The 25,025-nt window shown below is 36.6% G+C and overlaps 1 non-coding gene across 1 annotated transcript; it reads right to left on the bottom strand.

Annotated features, from left to right (window-relative positions):
* Window positions 1-168: 168 nt before the first annotated feature.
* On the bottom strand, window positions 169-241 carry TRNAE-CUC (transfer RNA glutamic acid (anticodon CUC)). Its single transcript has one exon. It is a non-coding gene; the product is annotated as a tRNA-Glu (tRNA).
* Between the last annotated feature and the right edge of the window lie 24,784 nt (window positions 242-25,025).

Below are 25,025 nucleotides of genomic sequence, written 5' to 3'. Positions count from 1 at the left end.
TTTGGGAAAGAGGAAGTACAACAATCAGAAAAATAATATAAAAATACCCATAACTGTCTTCAAAAAAGACACTGTGGCTTATTTTAGGAAAAGAAATGCTACATTGCTACTAGGGCTGTATGTAGAAAAAGTAACAGGAGATTTTCATAGAAAAACGACTACGAAAACTTCCGTTGCCGGGACTTGAACCCGGGTCTCTCGGGTGAGAGCCAAGTATCCTAACCAACTAGACTACAACGGATTAACGGTTAGCATTTATTCAATAAGTTTCTAACTCATAAATAGTGCTCTAAATCAAACTTGGGTTAGATTTATACGTAGTACAATACTTGCTACCTTGTCCCCTGGGAATACGATCAAAATTACTACGTATTACATTCAAACTTTGTCAACATAAATTTCGTTTACTATATTAACTCATTTTCATTTAGATATAATTATTGATTATGATTATGATATGATTTTCTTTATTGTTGAACATTTCCATTAAATGTGCTTAACTTCTCCATTAAAGGCACAAGTTACATTTTCCCTTTTAATACACATAATACATATTTTAAACTTTATGGTACTTTCATACACTACAAGAAAAGTGAACATTCCCGACGACACTTTTCCCGACGACATGTGGCGTCGGGATTAATAACGCAAAACGACAAAAAATTCACTTCTTTGTCAGACTTTTCGTAGTTTTTTGTTGACCGACCTATCCCGACGACATGTCGTCGGAGAGTCGTCGCTATTAATTTACCTATTTCTTTTTCACTTTTATGTCTTGGCGGCAAACATAAAAAAATTTCCCGCCAACCATTCCAGACGACATGTCGTCGGGAATGCCAACCATTTTTAATTTTTTCTTTTTATGTTTTGGCGCTTATCTGGAAAATAATTCCCGCCCAACTTACCGACGACATGTCGTCGGCATTGACCCAATTCATTTTTTCCTTTTTAATAAAGATAAATTAATTTAAACCAACATTTAGAAATAAGAAATTTGGTTACGGAACATAAAATGTTCGGATAATTGCATGTTCGCCACATCCGCAGTAGTTCAACATTATGAATTAAGAAAATTGAGTAGATGTAAATGGTGAGGGTTGCAGTTGTAAAAATAGATCGTATTTGTTTGATTTTGGCTCCAATAAATCCCGCCATTTGTTTCCCTCCAAAAATATTCGCGCCAAGAATATTCAACCAAAGATTTCCAATCAAAAGTTAACCGCCATAAGGATACTAATCTCGACGAAAGGTAATGTCAAAATGTAATCGTGTAATGTAATGATAGAAGTTACATGTGAAATTTAACGATGTAATGTAACGCTGTAATGTAATGGTAGAATGTGACATCGTAATGTAATGGTATAGTGTGACGGTGTAATATAACAGTGGAATGTAACGGTGTAATGTAATGGTAGAAAGTGAAGGTGTAATGCAATGGTAGGAAGTTACAGTGTTATGTAATGGTAGAATGTCCACGTTGTAATGTAATTGTGGTATGTGATGGTGTAATGTAACAATGCACCCTAACCTTAAACCCAATGTAATGTATTGTAATGATAGAGTATTAATGTAGGAGTGTGATATTGCTCGATTTCATCATATATATCTCTCGCAATATCGTGTGAAATACCCTCGAATCAAGGATAGTTAAGGCGGTTTCTACAAGTAATGCACAAATGTATGTAAATTGTATCGGAAAGTGGTTTATAAAGAATTTTGATGAATTATTACCGTTCTATAAGTTTTGATATCATCATAGTTGATCCCGATAAAAGTTAGGGTCAAATTAGCGCTTTAAAATGATAAAACAGGGCTTCAGATATGTTGGACTCCGTCCAAACTAAGGGACATGAAAGGAAAAAAGAGACAGTGAACTTCAGTACATCTGGACGCCGTCCAGATCTTCACAATGGGACGCCGTCCAGTCCTTTACAACTGGACGCCGTCCAGAATTTGGGACGCCGTCCAGTGGTAGGTTTCAGCCTACTTTTGACTTTTTGACCCACTTTTACCACTTTAAAAGTGAATGATTGACAGACCAGTTGGCATATACGAACCAGAGGAGTTAGAAGACGATTTTAGGAGCTATTTTGGAGAACTCCAAGCTCTTTGAAGAGGCTTAACATCCAAGAATCAAGATTCAACACCTTCTCCATTCAAGATTCATTCTCTAATAGGTTGATTTCTTGTTCTTAACAATGAATTCTACTTATCACTTGATTGCTATGTTGTTTATTAATATGATTATTGGCTAAACTCTATAATGTTTGTCTAGATTAATAACTGAGGTATTGGATGTAATCTTATGGATTGAATGTATTTTGTGTGATAGTTTTAAGTTTGATTCAATAACATGCTTATTGATGTTAAAAATAATTTGTAACTAGTTAATTGATATGTTGTTGATAAAGAGAACTCTTGTTGATTTATCATATTGATTTACAATCAGCTTGTCTTAGATTGATTGTTTACTAAACCGGACCAAGGGGGTAAATTAGATTCAATTGGTTAGACGATATAGGGATGAATTGTATGCAACGAACGTTTGTACAATTATTGATAACTATGAACATAGAAGTCAAGTTTCAAGCCTTAGAACTAGTTAAGTTATCCGATTACAAATACAAGAACTATAGTGAAAAGGGAACCCTTGATCTTGTAATTGTGTTTGCGTGTTTACTAAAGAGAACTCTTGGTGAACCTATTAGATAACTTACACACATATTCATTCAATCGGGTCTTAACAATATAACTTACATCCAATACCGAGAGTAAAATATCTAGATGAACATTTCATCTCTTTGATCTAAATCAAACTATCTTATTTGCTTTCTTTGCACTTGTTTTCATTATATAAACTTAAAAGACCAAAAATATTGTTTTTACTTTTAATCTTCTCTGATTTGGTTAATCGTTAAATAGCTACAAAAACATAATATCTTGTACCTTTAAGTTTCATTTACTTAGTTAATCATAATATAGTTCTAATTCTAGTTTGACTAATACAACTGTCTTTGGAACGATACACGGAATTTATCATTTATTATACTACTACACGATCGGGTACACTGTCCGTTAGTGTTTAACAATTTTTAATCGGTATTTTTCCATAATATTTCATACAACAATTCATATACCACGTTTTGCACATCAGAGTGTAATTGTAACAACCCTACTTTTTTCGTTACCTTCGTTACTTGACTGTTAATTATTTAACGGTGTTTATATGAAACCTTACGTATTTAATGTATTTAAATGCATACTTGATCCTTAGTTGATTACTTGTATTTAACGCCACTCGAAACGGACCACGCGCGTACAAGCTTTTAGACGAAACAAGCCCAGAAACACCCTAAATGGGCCATATGGTCGTGCATTTAAACTGACTTGTATGCTAAAATCTGTTAAAATCTGGGATTAAGATTCTGTTGCGCATGCTGAATCTGTTTTGGGAAAACCTTATCTGAAACATGACTTATAGGAATCGTATGAGAGCATGGCAAGGCTCGTTAGAAACGTTTATGAGTTAACTTATGATCTGGAGTTTTCCATACTTACATGATTTATGTGCTATGATTTATGTTCATTGTTTGCAAGGTGCGCGTGAATATTATACTGTTCGATGAAATGTGATTATGTACTGAACAATCAGCGAGCTATAATATGTTAGTTGACTTAGGACTAACGTGTTGACTTGAAATGCATGAAAGACTGATGTGGTTGACTTAGGTTGACCCATTTGACCAAGATTTGACTTTGGTTGACTTACTTGGACCTGTTGATGGTGTAATGTAACAGTGGAAAGTGATGGTGTAATTTAGTAGTGATCCCTAAACCCTATACGTAATCCCGATGTAATGATGACATGTGATGGTGTAATATAATGACGAGATGTCGACAAAATTTAACTACAACGACGATGTAATGGGAAATTGTACGACGAAATATATGAAAATTTTAACCACAAATATATATATATATATATATATATATATATATATATATATATATATATATATATATATATATATATATATATATATATATGTGTGTGTGTGTGTGTGTGTGTGTGTGTGTGTATATATATATATAATATTTATATTACTGACTATTATAGAATAATATATAATTATATAATTTTAAATATAATTAGTTTAAAATAATTTTAAAAATATTTAATTTATATTTATATATTATTTATATTTTATACGGAGTATATCTTTAATTTTTATTATTTAAAATTAATTTATAATTAGTTAGCTCTATCCCGACGACATGTCGTTGGGATAGAAGGTACAATAAATTTTCGTTTCCCTCCAGCTAATTTTCGTTTCCCTCCGGATGGAAATTTAATTCATTAAATTTTTTATCCAGATGACATGTCGTCAGAAAAGGGTCGCCGGGAAAAGAACTGGAATCAAATCCCCTTCAGTGCATTCTGCTACTTCACTTTTTAGAAACTAAATCCCACAAAATTCCTCTTAAGCACACCGACGGTTTTCAACAAAATTAGAAGATTTCTTCATTGTTTTAGCTTTCCCAACCAATTTCTCCTCAAACCCGCTCAAAGGTATGATTTATCTATCTCTTTCTTTTCTTTTCCTTTTTTATTTTCGAGATATTGTTACTCAATCTGATTTTTTTTGGATTTAAGGTTTTAATCCGGATGCTTTAACTCTTTTCTTGCGATTTTGTGATGATTTGTGAAGTTAGGGTTTGAGGTTAGTTAATTTAATATAGATTAAAGTTAAGGTTTGTGTTTAATTGTTAGATTTACGATGTTAGGTTTTTATTTAGTTAATTTATTAAAGATTAAAGTTAGAGTTGGTGTTTAATTGTTAGATTTGTGAAGTTAGGGTTTGTGTTTAGTTAATTTGTTAAAAGTGTTAGTTAATTTGATAAAAGATTGTTAGTTAGTATTTGTTAAAATATTGGTAGTTGTCATATGAACATTCAATTAAGTAATTATCTACATCATTATCATCATGTTAGGAATTCGTAAAGCTTCTGCTCACGGTAAAATGGGATTGGATATGCCTTCGACATGAACTCAAAATCAACTTCTTGAAAGACAGGTACATTCTTCTTTGCTTTGTAGACTTCACAAATCTGTCTTATTTGGTTTGAAAATTTCTTGTTCATATTAGACTAGAATGTAATATTGTTAGATTTGCTGTATCTATGATTGTCTAAAGTCCAAACCTATCGTCTAACTTTTTTATAGATTCCCTTTAGTTATTCTTTGACACATGTTGTTTACTAAGATATTTCAAGCGTAGCAATGTCGACTACTCTGAAGGGGATATAATCTAGCAAATATGGCAATGTTGACTATATACTTAAGAACACAATGACTTTGATAAATGTTTATATCCAGTCATATAAATGTTGACTATATACTTAAGAACACAATGACTTTGATAAATGTTTATATCCAGTCATATAAATGTTAAGTATAAAAACATAGCTAAAAAAAGAAATGGTGAATAGATAACTCATTTTGCCATTTTTCTCAACTCGTGGTTAGAGAGACAACTTCTCTTATATTCTAGGGTAGAGCAAGTATTGTCTACATCTCACCTCCCCATACCTCGCATGTGCGAGATTGGGTATTGTTGTTGTTGTTGTATTGGTAGTTGTCATATGAATGATGTAGTATTTGAAAACGCTGTTGTTGACAGTAGAGGTGTGTTGATCGTATGACTTCATTATCAACTTCTTTATTTATGAATATAACCAAGTAACTTGGGACATTGTAAAAAATTTAGTTTGGCAATAATATAGGAACGAGAGAAGTAACATTTTTGTATAAAATAATGAGTTTGACAACAAGGTCAAGTGCATTACCTGAAGAGATGAATTTTGGGCATAACTGTTTTTCCCATTTCTACCATTCACGTGGAGATTTTCTCAACATCCATTGTATTTGTTAGTTTGATATTTGGAGTTATCTCTTCCCCTTTTATAATTATTTTGAGTGCTTGATGCCCTAACTCATTTCTAAATACGGTGCTCAATTAAGAAGACTCGGAAAAGGACATGGTAAACATGTTAATAACTTGATTGTTAATTATTATGTTTTCGAGTTCATAAATATAAAATAGATATGCTTTGTTTTGATCGTTTTTAATGTTTATTCATTTGTTGCAGGGAGATGCAGTTACAATAATGATGTTTATACAATAGTTTGACTAAGATGGTTATTAGTTACACTAATTGTTAATAAAGATGCGGCTTGTTAGTTTGTACTCTTGAAATAGAATGCTATAAAGATGCAGCTTATTAGCTACACTAAATGTTACTCCGTATTGTTTAGGATTGTATTAGAATTTTGAACGATTTGTAATCTTTTGAATGATGTTAATAATTGTGATGTTATATTAAATGTTTATCATTTATTTATTTATATTTATTATATTATGGTATGTCTTTTGTTTTGAACATCTGGGCAGAAATTGTATTTTGTGTGACCAATTCGGCTGGACAGCAGCTGTTTTGAAGCTGCTGTAAAAAAATTTAATACAGGCTTTCCAGACGACATGTCGTCGCAAAAGGGTCGTCGCGAAAGGTGACTTTGACCAAAAATGTCAAAATCAGTCAACAATTGACTTTTTCATGTCTGACGACATGTCGTCGCAAAAAGTCGTCGCGAAAGGAGCCACTTAATCTTTGACCGTGTCAGTCAAAGTGGGTCCCACAGTCGTCGGGATAGACGCAAAATAGGCGTCGGGAAAACCTTTTCGCGACGAGGCTTTAGGGACGACACAAAAGCGACGACATGTCGTCGGAATAGGGCTTTCCAGACAACATGTCGTCGCAAAATGTCGTCTGGAAAGGGCTCATTTGTTGTAGTGGATGAATTGGTGGTCAGTTTTGTATGGAATCTAAATTGCTCATTTAATACTTTGGAATGTTATTTAGTGTCCACGAAGTGCTTTCAATTTTCTTATTTGAAACTGTAGCTGACTTCATGAATTATTGATAGGTACTAGTGTTCAAAAGTTGCCCACTATTTCTTTTTGACTATATATATCGTGATGAATTTTAAGAGAGAGTACAAAATATATTGCTACAAATCTACCTGCAGTTAAATCTTTAGTCACCCAAGTACATATAAAGTATGTTTCTTTATACGTAGACACATACAAGTTATTATAGTACTTGTTTTGCACATAATAAATACCGGCGTGAAGATTACAAAAATGAAGAAGAATCGCATTTTCTTATTTTGTTTAACTTTTGTACTAAGCTGACGTATTTTATACTTTAAAATAGTATATATCAGCTGCGAGTGGATCTCATCAAGGTTGACAACATCATCTAGACCCTAGTCACAGCCTCAACGTCGTTCTGGTCGAAGTAATCATGTAAATCGAAAGTATTTAGAAGCGGTTTGAAGACTTCAGCAGTCAAGTGTGGTAAGTTTCTTCTTAGATCGACATGTACGTACATTGCATTTAATTTATATTTGTTTCGATTTGCATCACTCATTCACACACATTGACAAGGTTTATATATAGGATGTTGATAAGACTTATGCACTACTAGAAACGAGGTCTTCCCGGACGAAAAGTCCAGACGATAAGTCGTCCCCGAATGTGATCCCGGACGACTTTTCGTCCCTGAATGGTCGTCTGGGAAAGTCCGTCCTTGAAAGTATTCCCGGACGACGACTTTTTTCCCAGACGCATACGTGGGCCCCACTTTGACTTTCAACGCTGCATTCGTGGACAGTTTTCCCGGACGACTTTTCCCGGACGAGAAGTCGTTTCTCCGTTTTAATATTAAACTAATATTTATTTTATTCAATCATTAAACAATGCTGGAATAATGACGTCATAATGATGTCATAGCTTTTCCCGGACGACTAATCCCAGACGACTTATCGTCTGGGAAAGCTAGCATCTGCATTTTTAGCAGATTTGGTTTCTGCATTTCCAGACTAATAAAACGGCACAAATTCTGCAGTTTCCAGCACATTTACAAATTAAAAACCTGCTATATAATAACGATTACGAATTCACAAAATACCATAATAACACTAAACAAAAGTCTTGAAACATACACTTATCCAAACATGCATTACAATATCCGAAAAACTACAAAATAAAATATCGTTTACAAAACGTACCAACCATTTAATAATTGTCTTGACGCACACCAAACAAATTACAAACCGTCAAATCCATCATTATACAAATCGTTATCAAAGTCATGGTTCGAGCTCGGGTTACCGGAAGTGGAAGTACCGGTATTGGAAGTACCGGTAGTGGAAGTACCGGGAGGATAGCCAAATCTTAGTTGAACATCGTCCGGGATTTGCATATTATTAAAAGCAATTATTCGTTCAATGTCGGTCGCCGTGTAGTATGGTTGTGGTGGTATTTCGGGTTGACGACTCCGACCGGTAGACGATGAAGATTCAGAATTAGTTACCGACTTTGGCATCTTCGGGCCCAATCCGCGTTGGTGTCCCGGTCGTTCGGCCAAAACTTGTTCCATGATAACTTCCTCGTCGGTGCCGAGAAATTGTTTTAACAACGTCTTCATTCGTTTCTACAAAGTTAAAAAAATATAAATATTACTAACATATCATTATTTATATATACATACATACGTATAAAAATGTATCACTTACAAGACTATTATATTATATATATATATATATATATATATATATATATATATATATATATATATATATATCTACAAAGTTAAAAAAATATAAATATTACAAACATATCATTATTTATATATACATACATACGTATAAAAATGTATCACTTACAAGACCATTATATTATATTATATTATATATATATATATATATATATATATATATATATATATATATATATATATATATATAATATATATATCGGGAGTACACCAATTGACTTATACTTATATTTATAAGAAGTACACTGATGTGTGAAAAGTGTCGTATAAAATTGTCTTGTAAATAATATGGAAAAATACCGATTTAAGATTGCTACACACTAACGGGCAGTGTACCCGATCGTGTAGTAGTATAGAAACTGATTTAGTTCCGTGTATCGTTTCAAGGACAGTTATATCAGTCAAACTAGAATTAGAAACTATATTATGATTAACTAAGTGAATTAAAGTAAAAGTACAAGTTTTATGTTTTGTGGCTGTTTTAACGATTTAGCCAAATCAAAGAAGGTTAAATGTAAAAACAATATTTTTAGTCTTTTGGTTTATAAGATACAAATAAATGCAAATAAAGCAAGTAAGATAGTTTTGAATTAAATCAAAGAGATGAAATGTTTATCTAGATATTTTACCCTCGGTATTGGATGTAAATTAGATATTAAGCCCTGATTGAATAATTATGTGTGTAGTTATCTAATAGGTTCACTAAGAGTTCTCTCGGATAAACACGCAAATACAATAACAAGATCAAGGGTTCCCTTTTCACTATAGTTCTTGTATTTGTAATCAAATAACTATAAGTATGCTAATCACCTAAATCGACTCGCCAAGAGTTCTCTTTAGCAAGTACTCAAACTAGAATTACTAAGCGAGGGTTCCCTATAACTTAGACCTTTTCGTTTGTGACTAGTTGATCAACAAGATCAAAGACTTGAATAACAATTGTCTTTGCGTTCGCTCTACACAATTCATTCCTATTTTGTTTAACCGTTTTAATCTAGTTTACCCCCTTGGTCCGGTTTAGCAAACAATCAATCTAAGACAAGTTGATTGTAAATCAATATGATACATCAACAAGAGTTCTCTTTATCAACAACATATCAATTAACTAGATACAAATGGTTTTAACAACAATAAGCATGGTTCTTAATTCAAGCTTCAATCTATCACGCATAATACATTCAATCAATAAGATTACATCCAATACCTTGGTTATTAATCTAGACAAACATTATAGAAACTAGCCAACAATCATGGTAACAGATAACAATACAATCAAATTATTAACTGAAATCATTGCTGAGAACAAGTAAATAACCTACAAGAACAAGAGTTCTTGGATGAAGAAGATGTTGATGGATGATGCCTTGATGTTGAGCCTCTTCAAAGAGGTTGGAATTCTCCAAATAGCTCCTGAAAATCGCCTCTAAAACTCTCTGGTGCGTAACTCTAATGAAACAGTCCCAAAAATGAGGTTTTAAGGTGGAGAAATTAGGTAAAAAGCAGAAAAGTCGGGTACACCTACTTTGGGACGTCGTCCTAAAAGGCAGGACGGCGTCCCACTTTACAGAGCTAGACGGCGTCCCAAAGGACCGAGACGGCGTCTCGATGTGAAGATCAGGACGTCGTCCTAAGAACCAAGACGGCGTCCTGATGTGCTTTTAGGAACTGTTTCGTTTTCTTTTTAATATTAGTTCATTTGGACGAACCCTAACATATCGGAAGCCTTGTTTTATCATTTTAGAGTGCTATCTTGACCCTAACTCGTATCGGGATCTACCAAAGTCATAAATCATCGAAATTCTTTGTAAATCATTCTTCCGATACAAATTTGCGCATCTTGTCTTATCACTTGTAGATTACCTTCATTATCTTCGATTATAGAGCGTTTTAGGTGATATTGCGATAGATAAATATGATGTTATTGAGCAATATCAAAACACCCCACACTTAAACCTTGCTTGTCCTCAAGCAATTCTTTCGTTACAAAGTAGAACAATATCAAACATAATCACACAATATAGATTACAAACATTACATGAATTACCCGAAACACATGAAACACATACGTTGATACAAAACACAACTCACACTATATGAAACACACGCTTTAAGTAACACACTCACGCTATATACACTATGGAAACACACACACACATTTTTAGAATCACACGCACGCTTTATACACAATGGAAACACACACACATTTTTGGTAGATTAGAGCCAAGTATCCGAAAAAATTGATCCTAGGGAAATCAGGACCTTGATGAAAACGTTTTATGGTTTTGAAAATATCATGCTAGTTTTTAATACTAGACACGTTTTTCGATTTTGTCGGATTTTCTGAATTTTTTTTTTTTTAAAAATGAGTGCGGGTTTCCCGCTATTGGTCAAGCCAATCCCTCCCACGGTACCTAACATCATGAGATGTCGGTAGAAAATAATGTGCTTAGGAGGATACAAATTACGTCCGGATATCATTGATAATCATGAGGTAATCATCTAATCCGTTAAGTCAATCATAAAGATTGAAGTTTATCAGGCTTAAAAGCTGATATATTACCTTTCCGGAGGTTATCCACTGGGAATCTGATCAATCACTGACAATTTGTGTATCATGGTGCGCTTCCCATTTGGCTAGCAAATCTCCCTCATTGAGATAAACTTTGACTACCAGTTTCCCTGTTTGATGTTGAGGCCTGGTAGATTTCCAGTCGATTTTAGCAATGACTTTTCAAGACTTTTCGTCACCCTACAACTGGTCTGGACTACAACTTCTGAAATAAATCAGCAAGTGTGTCGTTCGGGAGACTTGACTCCCTTTAGGATGGAATGGATACATCCTGTATGGTCATATAAGTGGTCGGACGCAACATTGTCCTTGTTAGGAGAAACAATGAGGATCGTCCTTAGGGTTTTCGATCTGGCGCGAGATCCGGTTTCCGACCACGCTATACAATCACCGCTCTCTCACGGTTTACACTCGTTTTTGGTACAAGTGACCTACAAGTTAGCTTACTAAACTAGTAGGATTTTCACTCAAATAATTGAATGATGGAGCAACTTCAAAGACTATTAATAATTTAAAATGTAAACCAACATTTATTTTCTAGATTTTAAGACCATAATGTGTATAACGTGGTTTTTGGGCTTTTAATCGTTTTTAAGGCTACTTGAAAATTTTAAAATTTTTTAAATAAGCTTATAATCAATTAAGTTTATAAAATATCTTTTAAAAATTTATATTTATAACGGAAATTCGGTTGTTAAACCTGATCTTAATCCGTCGATAAATTTTAAAATCAATTTTATAAAATTTAACCTTTTACAAGTTATGTTGCCTTGAACGCCTTAATTTTAGTAAAACGAGTTCCCGATAAATTTCTACTCCCCACCCCACACTTGAGATCATGCAAGGCCCTCATTGCATGAAATCAGAAAAAGGATTAAATTTAGAGGGCAAAGTGATAGGGTGATTGTAGAAATTTCCAATTTTGAACCTGTAAATCGTGGAACATGTAGACGGATGCCGCTGAACTTACTGCCAGCATAAGAGCATCGTCTAGTCCGCGATTATCATCATACACACATCATAATATCAAATGTCGCTGAACTTAATGCCAGTCTTTGAAGTTCAATCATGCTGCACAAATAAACAAACCACACAAAGCATATAAAAATAACGGTGTTTTTACAACCACATCCGTTTATTAAACCACACCATTAGTATATTATTACAAACCGAAATTGTATCAAAATACATCACACAAATAAAATAGTCTAAAAACAAGGTACAAAATGATCCAATAGGCACGCAGGCCTAGTTATCAAACGGTCAAAAATAATTACCCGAACCATCTCTGTACGGGCGTCCCTGTGGATATTCTCTCTCAAATCTTTCCCGAGCTTCTTGCATCGCAGCTGAAGAGTTATAAATCGGATGAGGTGGAGGTGGGTGTTCCGGATCCGTGTAATATTGTGGCGTCAGACGTGTCGTACCGTAGTACTGTTCGGGGTTAGAATAAAATAACTCAGAGTTATGGTTATTCCAATCAATACCATAACTGTTCCACCCCTGATCATGTACTTGAGCGATATGTCGTCGCTCCATTCTTTCCTGACTATCCCACATTTGTTGGTTGTGCCTCCTTTGTTCGTTCGGGCTCAATCTCATGTTGTTAACACTACCAACCAAACTGTCCCAATTCGCTTGGGACGGATGCCACGGAACCTGTTCACCAACATTGGTCTGTGCCTCCATTTCAGCCTCCTCTTCCTGCTCCTGTTCCTGTTGAACACCACTGCCACTCGCGCCACCTGCACCGGCTGCTGCAAAGGGGACCAAATGCCCATTTCTGTCTTTCATAATGATTTCGGCATTAATATAAAAAACCTTTTTCAATGGTTTCATGATACTCGTAAGTTCCTGTAATCTGTCGAAATCAATGTTAAAGTGTCGGGCAAATCGGGTTATGTAGTGCCCCCCCAGAAGTGTCTTCTGTAGCCTTGTCTCGGTAGCAATGGAAAGAAAATAGTTACCGATCAACCCAGGAATGTCGGTATAGGCCCCCCGCTTGATTTGATCCATAATCCACAAATCTAATGTTTTCACCTTCTCATGTCCCTCAATCCTTGCATTAAAAGTACATGCGATGAGTCGGTGAAGCAGCTTATCATCCCGGGCTGCGATTTCGTTGTACCGGTGTTTGCTTGATCGAAAATGTGCAGGCGCATTATTTGGTTCACAAATTCTGCGCCAATAAGAAGTGTCATCAAACTGATGTCGGCCAACATAATCAGAAGCCCTCAAGTATTCACCTAACTGTGTGTCGGTGAGTTCCTCAAAAATACCCAGAATTCGACAAAGCTGAAAACTGCTCAAACCCCTGTCTTGGCCTCCTAGACGAAACCGTAGAAACTCAGTTGACAAATAATCACTTACATTGCTAAACCGCATAGTAGAGTAGAATTCTTTAAGAAGCACCGGGTAGATTGGTTCATTGATGCTAAAAACATGTTCCCAGGCGTGGGCTACTACTCTACCGTAAGGAATGGCGAGTAAATTAGTAACATGTCGGCGCATGCCCGCCTCCTCCAATGGCCCCCAAATAAAATACCAAGTAGCATTAATGGGCCTGCGGTTTATTCTCTCAAAAGTTTCGGTGTAGTCTTCGTCATTCTGTACCTGTGTTAACCAAACACGAGGATCATTTAGATCCTCCTCCTCTTCTTCTCCGGAAGAAGACGATGAATGATGTTGTTGTGGTGGTGGTGGTAGTGGTTGTCTTGGTGGAGCCAAACCTGATGGCCTTCCTCTTTTAGCCGGTCCTCCTCTGCTTGGTTGTCCCTGCAAAACATTATACACAAAACCAAAAGAACATAGAAACCGTTGTGTTAATGTTAGCTAAAACATAACCGAGTAGCAGGAGAACTTAATCATTCAATTCCTAGTTCAAAAGTATTATGATTCATTTACACCAAAGTGCATGTTCACAAGTTTATACCAGAGTCAACCAAAGTCAACTTGAATTCATTAACACACTTTCAAAAAATGAAAATCATAACATCACAAAGTAGCACAAACTTAGGACTTAAAGGATTCAAGTATGTTGTGTCATAGGTCATAACATTTAACTTTGCATTCTAATCATATTCATCACAAATCATAATACAATTTTCACAACTTTTAGCTCAAATGACCTTATAACATCATACATTATGGCATTCCATTCCCTTATTTGATTCAACATGACCTTACAAATGAAAAACAAGCATACACATTTCATAAATTCATTACAATTCACAATATGCTTAGAAATTCACTAACTTTCAAAAACGACCCGGCCAAGTTGACATCAACATCACCAACACAATCAAATACTTCACAAGAATCATAAACATCAAACATAAACCCAACATCATAAATTAAGCACTCAAAATTCGGATTTAAATTCTACAAACCCTAGCATCATGAACAAACCCCTTAAGAACAATTAATCTTTGCAAAATAAACACATAAGGGCAATTTAAACAATCTAAGGTATGTTAATCTTAACAATAATCAAGCAAATCAAACACCCCACACTTATCTTTAACCAATTGATAGATATATACAATTTAAGTAATTGATAAAGAAAAGTGAAGAAATGGAGTATTCATACCCAAAAGCTCATGATTTCAAGCTTGAAATTGAAGAGGAAATCGCGAATTTGAAGTAGAAATTAGGGTTTTTGGAGTGTGGTTCGGGTTAGGGCAGAGAAAAATAGAGAAGAGTGTATTTTGTGGATGAAAAATGAGTGGGTAGGTCTATAAAACGCGTATTATTTTTCTGACTCGGGGTTCGGGACGGCGTCTTGTGAACCTAGACGGCGTCTAGACTTTTAAACCGGGACGACGTCTTGACCAGTGGGACGGCGTCTTGAAATGCAATTCGGGACGTCATCTAGCCTATTTAGGACGGTGTCCCACAACACTAAAACCCACTGATCTGATATTTCGAGTCGTTCGCGTTTAGAGGTCATACGTTAATCATTTTGTACCAAACAAAAATTTATAGCACACACAATACAAACCTAATTACAAATGTGAACCATTTTTTTACGAGTCGTTCACCAAACTCGTCCCCATTTAGATTTAGGCATTTTTATTGAAGTTGAGGCTAACCTCATCCTCAATTTCCAGGGGACCATCTACATAGTGTTGACCCGGTGGCCATTCACTTTAAAAATATCGCCTTTCCAGTTTACCATTTCAATTGTACCATAAGGGTACACTCTTCTAACCACAAATGGTCCCGTCCATCGGGACTTAAGTTTTCCTGGCAATAACTTGAAACGAGAGTTGTAAACAAGGACACGATCTCCTTCCATGAATTCTTTTGGATCTTTCAATCTCTTGTCATGCCATTGTTTAGTTTTTTCCATGTAAATTAGAGAGTTGTCATAGGCTTCAAGCCTCAACTCGTCTAATTCATTTAGCTGGGTCAAACGTAACCGACCCGCTTCTTGGTAATCCAAATTGCATGCCCTTAACGCCCAATGTGCTTTATGTTCAATCTCCAACGGGAGATGGCATGCTTTTCCGTATACCATACGGAAAGGAGTTGTTCCAATCGGTGTTTTGTAGGCCGTGTGAAAGGCCCACAATGCATCGTTTAACTTGGTTGACCACTCTTTTGGATTGGCACCAACGGTCTTTTCAAGTATGCGTTTTAATGACCGGTTGGTGTTTTCTACTTGCCCACTCGTTTGGGGATGATAAGATGTCGAAATTTTATGGATTACTCCATATCTTTTCAACACCTTTTCCAATTGCTTATTGCAAAAGTGGGTGCCCCGGTCACTTATAAGAGCTTTTGGTGTGCCGAAACTAGAGAAAAGTTCCATCAAAAAGTTTACCACTACTCGGCCATCATTTGTTAGTAGAGGTTTTGCCTCCGCCCATTTAGAAACATAATCTATGGCGACAAGTATGTAGAGGTAAGAATGAGATTTTGGAAAGGGGCCCATAAAGTCAATTCCCCAAACATCGAACACCTCGCATACTTGGATGCTTTGTTGAGGCATTTCATCCCGTTTAGTTATTTGACCGGCCCGTTGGCACGCGTCACAAGCTTTACAGACAGCGTAGGCATCTTTGAATATGGTAGGCCAATAGAAACCGGCCTCGTAAACTTTCTTCCCCGTGATTTGGGGACCAAAGTGCCCACCTGTTGGACCAAGGTGACAGTCAAGCAGAATTTCGGTGCATTCCTTCCCCGAAACACACCGACGGATTATCCCATCGGGACACTGTTTAAAGAGATATGGGTGTTCCCAAAAATAGTATTTTAAGTCACTAAAGAATTTCTTTCTTTTCTGGTGTGACATACCGGTTTCTAGGAATCCACCCGCAAGATAGTTGGCAATGTCTACAAACCATGGATCATTAATTTTCTCAACTCTCATGAGATTTTCATCAGGAAAATTATCTTGGATAACGGTCTCATGTAGAACCCCAAGATTCGGGTTCTCAAGTCGAGAAAGGTGATCGGCAGCTAGGTTTTCGGCACCCTTTTTATCTTTTATATCGATGTCGAATTCTTGCAAAAGCAAGACCCAACGTATTAAACGGGGTTTAGCATCTTGCTTAGAAAGCAAGTACTTTAATGCCGAGTGGTCTGTGTAGACAACCGTCTTTGCTAGCACTAAATAGGATCGGAATTTGTCAAACGAAAAGACGATTGCAAGGAGTTCCTTCTCGGTGGTAGTGTAATTAAGTTGGGCTCCTTGCAGTGTCTTACTAGCATAGTAAATGGGCTTGAAATGTTTTTCTATTCTTTGCCCCAAGACGGCACCAATAGCAAAGTCACTGGCGTCACACATAAGTTCGAATGGTATTGACCAATTCGGCGATATGAGAATCGGTGACTCCGTGAGCTTTGCTTTAAGAAGATTAAAGGCGGTAAGACACTCGTCCGTAAAGACAAATGGAGCGTCCTTCTCAAGAAGTTTGTTCATGGGAGTTGCAATTTTGGAAAAATCTTTAATGAACCGCCGGTAAAAACCGGCGTGCCCCAGAAAACTTCTAACACCTTTCACATTCGTTGGTGGTGGTAATTTGGCTATTACTTCCACTTTAGCCCGATCCTCCTCAAGACCTGCACAAGAAATTTTATGACCCAATACAATTCCCTCTTTTACCATAAAATGGCATTTTTCCCAGTTTAGTACAAGATTTGATTCTTCACATCTAATCAACATACGCTCAAGATTTTTAAGACATGAGTTAAAAGAATCACCGAAGACTGAGAAGTCATCCATGAATACTTCCATAAAGTCTTCAATCATGTCATGAAAAATAGCTACCATACACCTTTGAAAGGTAGCAGGAGCATTGCATAAGCCAAAAGGCATACGCCGATAGGAGAAAGTACCATAAGGACATGTAAAGGTCGTTTTCTCTTGGTCCTCGGGTGCTATAGGGATTTGGAAATATCCCGAGAAACCGTCAAGAAAACAATAAAAATTCTTTCCCGCTAATCTTTCCAACATTTGATCAATGTAAGGAAGGGGAAAATGGTCTTTTCGGGTAGCATCATTTAATTTCCTGTAATCAATGCATACCCTCCAACCCGTGATAGTCCTGGTAGAAATTAATTGGTCGTCTTCATTTGTGACAACGGTCATGCCACCCTTTTTGGGCACGCATTGGACCGGACTCACCCAAGGACTATCCGAAATTGGATAAATAAGACCCGCATCTAGGAGTTTTACAATCTCCTTCTTAACAACTTCTTGCATATTGGGGTTGAGTCGCCTTTGTCTTTGTACACACGGCTTATAGTTATCTTCCATTAATATCTTATGTGTACAATAAGAGGGACTTATACCCTTGATGTCATGAATTTTCCATGCTAGAGCCGTTTTATGGGCTTTTAACATGGAAACAAGCTTAGATTTCTCACTTACAGAGAGTTCGGATGAAATGATCACCGGGAGAGTAGAACCTTCTTGTAGGTAAGCATATTCCAAGTGACTTGGAAGTGGCTTTAGTTCCAAAACGGGAGGTTCTTCAATCGATGTTTTACATCGGTATTCATTCCCTAAATCCAACTTTCTGTACTCTTCATCATTTGGCTCATACCCGTTAGCCATCAAAGTGGTCAACATCTCCACTTCTTCCACCATTGTTTCATCATCACCTTCCGCAAAAATGCATTCTCCTGTACCTTTCAATTCTGGAAATTCCTGCAATAACTCCGAATACGTGTCTACGGTTTGCAAATAATAACATTGATCATCAGTAGACTCGGGGTATTGCAAGGCATGGTCAACGGAAAAGGTAACCTTCATATCCTCAATACTAAGGGTCAATTTCTGCCCATGAACATCTATCATAGCTCTAGCGGTATTGAGGAAAGGTCGACCTAATATAAGAGGCACACGTGTGTCCTCCTCCATGTCTAGAATTACAAAATCAGCCGGAAATACTAGGGTACCTACTTTTACTAACATATTCTCTAAAATTCCACGAGGGAATTTAACAGAGCGGTCTGCTAGTTGGATTGCCATTCGAGTTGGTTTCAGTTCCCCGGGGTTTAGCTTAACATATAATGAATAAGGCATTAAATTTATGCTAGCCCCTAAATCCGCTAATGCTTTAATGCATTCCAAATCTCCCAGGAGACATGGTATGGTAAAACTTCCAGGATCAGCTAACTTTTTCGGTATTTTGTTCATCAAAATTGCTGAACAATTTGCATTCATGGTGACGGATGAAAGTTCCTCCATTTTCTTCCGATTAGTAAGTAAGTCTTTTAAAAACTTAGCATACTTGGGCATACCTGAGATTACATCAATGAAAGGCATGTTTATGTTAATTTGTTTAAACATATCTAGGAATTTTGACCTTTCGGCCTCTAGCCTCTCTTGTTGTTGTTTTCTTGGGTATGGGAGCGGTGGTTGATATGGTTTCACTACGGGTTTTTCCCGTTCTTCCTTTTCAACCACTTTTTCCGGCTCCTTAACCGGTTCATCATTTTGGTTCAATGGAACCCTGAAATCAGAATTTTCGGGCATTTTTGGAGCATCGTATGCTAGACCACTCCGTGTGGTGATAACATTTGCGTGCTCGTTTCGTGGGTTTTTACTGGTATCGCCCGGTAAACTACCTGGTTTCCTCTCGCTCAGTAAATTGGCTAAACCACTCATTTGTTTTTCTAAATTTTGAATTGATGCTTGTTGGTTTCTAAATTGATGTTCGTTTTTCTCGTTGGTTTGGTTTATATTTGTGACAAGTTGAGTTTGTGATGTAATTAACTTTTCCAACATACTCTCTAAATTTGAATTTTTCTCTTCCTGTTGGGGTTTTTGGTAAAAACCCGAAGTTTGTTGTTGGAACCCACTACCTGACCCTTGTTGAAAATTGGAAGTTTGACCTTGAGGGTTGTAGGGGTTGTTAAAGTTCCGGTTAAATTGGGCTCTGATGTGCGAAAAGTGTCGTATAAAATTGTCTTGTAAATAATATGGAAAAATACCGATTTAAGATTGCTACACACTAACGGGCAGTGTACCCGATCGTGTAGTAGTATAGATAATGGTAAAATCCGTGTATCGTTCCAAGGACAGTTATATCAGTCAAACTAGAATTAGAAACTATATTATGATTAACTAAGTTAATTAAAGTAAAAGTACAAGTTTTATGTTTTGGTGGCTGTTTTAACGATTTAGCCAAATCCAAGAAGGTTAAATGTAAAAACAATATTTTTAGTCTTTTGGTTTATAAAATGCAAATAAATACAAATAAGCAAGTAAGATAGTTTTGAATTAAATCAAAGAGATGAAATGTTCATCTAGATATTTTACCCTCGGTATTGGATGTAGTTTAGATATTAAGCCCTGATTGAATACTTAGGCGTGTAGTTATCTAATAGGTTTACTAAGAGTTCTCTCGGATAAACACGCAAATACAATAACAAGCTCAAGGTTTCCCTTTTTACTATGGTTCTTGTATTTGTAATCAAATAACTATCAGTATGCTAATCACCTAAATCGACTCGCCAAGAGTTCTCTTTAGCAAGTACTCAAACTAGAATTACTAAGCGAGGGTTCCCTATAACTTAGACCTTTTCGTTTGTGACTAGTTGATCAACAAGATTAAAGACTTGAATAACAATTGCCTTTGCGTTCGCTCTACACAATTCATTCCTATTTTGTTTAACCATTTTAATCTAGTTTACCCCCTTGGTCCGGTTTAGCAAACAATCAATCTAAGACAAGTTGATTGTAAATCAATATGATACATCAACAAGAGTTCTCTTTATCAACAACATATCAATTAACTAGATACAAATGGTTTTAACAACAATAAGCATGGTTCTCAATTCAAGCTTCAATCTATCACGCATAATACATTCAATCAATAAGATTACATCCAATACCTTGGTTATTAATCTAGACAAACATTATAGAAACTAGCCAACAATCATTGTAACAGACAACAATACAATCAAATTATAAACTGAAATCATTTCTGAGAACAAGTGAATAACCTACAAGAACAAGAGTTCTTGGATGAAGAAGATGTTGATGGATGATGCCTTGATGTTGAGCCTCTTCAAAGAGGTTGGAATTCTCCAATATGCTCCTGAAAATCGTCTCTAAAACTCTCTGTACGTAACTCTCTGAAAACAGTCCCCAAAACTGACATTTTAAGGTGGAGAAATTAGGTAAAAAGCAGAAAGTTCGGTCACACCTACTTTGGGACGGCGTCCTAAAAGGCAGGACGGCGTCCCAGTTTATAGACCAAGACGGCGTCCCAAGTATTCAAGACGGCGTCTCCATATGAAGACCAGGACGGCGTCTTCCTTTGTGGGACGGCGTCCTGGATGTATTTTGGGCACTGTTTCGTTTTATTTTTAATATTAGTTCATTTGGACGAACTTTTATATAACGGAAGCCTTGTTTTATCATTTTAGAGTGCTATCTTGATACTAACTCGTATCGGGATCAACCGATGTCATAAATCATCGAAATTCTTTGCAAACTACTCTTCCGATACAAATTCGCGCATCTTGACATATCCCTTGTAGATCATCTTCATTATCCTCGAATATAGAGCATTTTTAGTGATATTGCGATAGATATATATGATGTAATTGAGCAATATCAAAACACCCCACACTTAAACCTTGCTTGTCCTCAAGCAATTCTTTCGTTACAAAGTAGAACACAATCATAATCACACAATATAGATTACATACATTACATGAATCACTCGGAGCACACGAAACACACACGTAGATATGAAACACAACTCACACTATATGAAACACACGCTTTAAGTAACACACTCACGCTATATACACTATGGAAACACACGCTTTAAGTATATCACACATTTATTGAAATCACACGCACGCTTTATACACAATGGAAACACACACACACATTCTTGGGAGATTAGAGCCAAGTATCCGAAAAATTTGATCCTAGGGAAATCAGGACCTTGATGAAAACGTTTTATAGTTTTGAAAATATCATGCTAGTTTTTAATACTAGACACGTTTTCCGATTTTGTCGGATTTTTGAATTTTGAAAAATGAGTGCGGGTTTCCCGCTATTGGTCAAGCCAATCCCTCCCACGGTACCTAACATCGTGAGATGTCGGTAGAAAATAATGTGCTTAGGAGGATACACATTACGTCCGAATATCATTGACAATTATGAGGTAATCATCTAATTCGTTAAGTCAATCATAAAGATTGAAGTTTATCAGGCTTAAAAGCTGATATATTACCTTTCCGGAGGTTATCCACTGGAAATCTGATCAATCACTGACAATTTGTGTATCATGGTGCGCTTCCCATTTGGCTAGCAAATCTCCCTCATTGAGATAAGCTTTGACTACCAGTTTCCCTGTTTGATGTTGAGGCCTGGTAGATTTCCAGTTGATTTTAGCAATGACTTTTCAAGACTTTTTGTCACCCTACAACTGGTCTGGACTACAACTTCTGAAATAAATCAGCAAGTGTGTCGTTCGGGAGACTTGACTCCCTTTAGGATGGAATGAATACATCCTGTATGGTCATATAAGTGGTCGGACGCAACATTGTCCTTGTTAGGAGAAACAATGAGGATCGCCCTTAAGGTTTTCGATCTGGCGCGAGATCCGGTTTCCGACCACGCTATACAATCACCGCTCTCTCACGGTTTACACTCGTTTTGGTACAAGTGACCTACAAGTTAGCTTACTAAACTAGTAGGATTTTCATTCAAATAATTGAATGATGGAGCAACTTCAAAGACTATTAATAATTTAAAATGTAAACCAACATTTATTTTCTAGATTTTAAGACCATAATGTGTATAACGTGGTTTTTGGGCTTTAATCGTTTTTTAAGGCTACTTGAAAATTTTAAATTTTTTTTTTTTTTAAATAAGCTTATAATCAGTTAAGTTTATAAAATATCTTTTAAAAATTTATATTTATGATGGAAATTCGGTTGTTAAACCTGATCTTAATCCGTCTATAAATTTTAAAATCAATTTTTATAAAATTTAACCTTTTACAAGTTATGTCGCCTTGAACGCCTTGTTTTTAGTAAAACGAGTTCCCGATAAATTTCTACTCCCCACCCCACACTTGAGATCATGCAAGGCCCTCATTGCATGAAATCAGAAAAAGGATTAAATTTAGAGGGCAAAGTGATAGGGTGATTGTAGAAATTTCCAATTTTTAACCTGTAAATCGTGGAACAAGTAGACGGATGCCGCTGAACTTACTGCCAGCATAAGAGCATCGTCTAGTCCGCGATTATCATCATATACACATCATAATATCAAATGTCGCTGAACTTAATGCCAGTCTTTGAAGTTCAAGCATGCTGCACAAAATAAACAAACCACACAAAGCATATAAAAAATAACGGTGTTTATACAACCACATCCGTTTAATCAAACCACACATTAGTATAATTATTACAAACCATAAATGTATCCAAATACATCACACAAATAAAATAGTCTCAAACCAATAGTACAAAATGATCAAATAGGCACGCAGGCCTAGTTACCGTATGGCCAGGAGTAGTTACCGGAACCATCGCGGTACGGGCGTCCATGCGGATATTCTCTCTCAAATCTTTCCCGGGCTTCTTGCATCGCAGCTGAGGAGTTATAAATCGGATGAGGTGGAGGTGGGTGTTCCGGATCCGTGTAATACTGTGGCGTCAGGCGTGTAGTACCGTAGTACTGTTCAGGGTTAAAATAAAATAGCTCAGAGTTATGGTTATTCCAATCAATACCATAACTGTTCCACCCCTGATCATGTACTTGAGCGATCTGTCGTCGCTCCATTCTTTCCTGACTATCCCACATTTGTTGGTTGTGCCTCCTTTGTTCATTCGGGCTCAATCGCATGTTGTTAACACTACCAACCAAACTGTCCCAATTCTCTTGGGACGGTTGCCACGGAACCTGCAAATTAACATTAGTTTGGGCCTCCATTTCAGCCTCCTCTTCCTGCTCCTGTTCCTGTTGAACACCACTGCCACTCGCGCCACCTGCACCGGCTGCTGCAAAGGGGACCAAATGCCCATTTCTGTCTTTCATAATGATTTCGGCATTAATATAAAAAACCTTTTTCAAAGGTTTCATTATACTCGATAATTCCTGTAATCTGTCGAAATCAATGTTAAAGTGTCGGGCAAATCGGGTTATGTAGTGTCCTCCTAAGAGTGGCTTCCGTACCCGCGTCTCGGTAGCAATGGAAAGAAAATAATTACCGATTAACCCAGGAATATCGGTATAGGCCCCCCGCTTGATCTGATCCATAATCCACAAATCTAAGGTTTTCACCTTCTCATTACCCTCTATCCTTGCATTAAAAGTACATGCAATGAGTCGGTGAAGCAGCTTATCATCTCGGGCTGCGATTTCATTGTACCGATGTTTGCTTGATCGAAAATGAGCAGGCGCAATATTTGGCTTACAAATTCTGCGCCAATAAGAAGTGTCATCAAACTGATGTCGGCCAACATAATCAGAAGCCCTCAAGTATTCACCTAACTGTGTGTCGGTGAGTTCCTCAAAAATACCCAGAATTCGACAAAGCTGAAAACTGCTCAAACTCCTGTCTTGGCCTCCTAGACGAAACCGTAGAAACTCAGTTGACAAATAATCACTTACATTGCTAAACCGCATAGTAGAGTAGAATTCTTTAAGAAGCACCGGGTAGATTGGTTCATTGATGCTAAAAACATGTTCCCAGGCGTGGGCTACTACTCTACCGTAAGGAATGGCGAGTAAATTAGTAACATGTCGGCGCATGCCCGCCTCCTCCAATGGCCCCCAAATAAAATACCAAGTAGCATTAATGGGCCTGCGGTTTATTCTCTCAAAAGTTTCGGTGTAGTCTTCGTCATTCTGTACCTGTGTTAACCAAACCCGAGGATCATTTAGATCCTCCTCCTCTTCTCCGGAAGAAGACGATGAATGATGTTGTTGTGGTGGTGGTGGTTGTCTTGGTGGAGCCAAACCTGATGGCCTTCCTCTTTTAGCCGGTCCTCCTCTGCTTGGTTGTCCCTGCAAAACATTATACACAAAACCAAAAGAACATAGAAACCGTTGTGTTAATGTTAGCTAAAACATAACCGAGTAGCAGGAGAACTTAATCATTCAATTCCTAGTTCAAAAGTATTATGATTCATTTACACCAAAGTGCATGTTCACAAGTTTATACCAGAGTCAACCAAAGTCAACTTGAATTCATTAACACACTTTCAAAAAATGAAAATCATAACATCACAAAGTAGCACAAACTTAGGACTTAAAGGATTCAAGTATGTTGTGTCATAGGTCATAACATTT

The sequence above is a fragment of the Rutidosis leptorrhynchoides genome, chromosome 1 (assembly GCF_046630445.1).
Source record: "Rutidosis leptorrhynchoides isolate AG116_Rl617_1_P2 chromosome 1, CSIRO_AGI_Rlap_v1, whole genome shotgun sequence".
In the NCBI taxonomy this organism is placed as follows: domain Eukaryota; kingdom Viridiplantae; phylum Streptophyta; class Magnoliopsida; order Asterales; family Asteraceae; genus Rutidosis; species Rutidosis leptorrhynchoides.
Note: the sequence above shows the minus strand (reverse complement) of the source record. Positions and strands in the feature narration are given on the sequence as shown.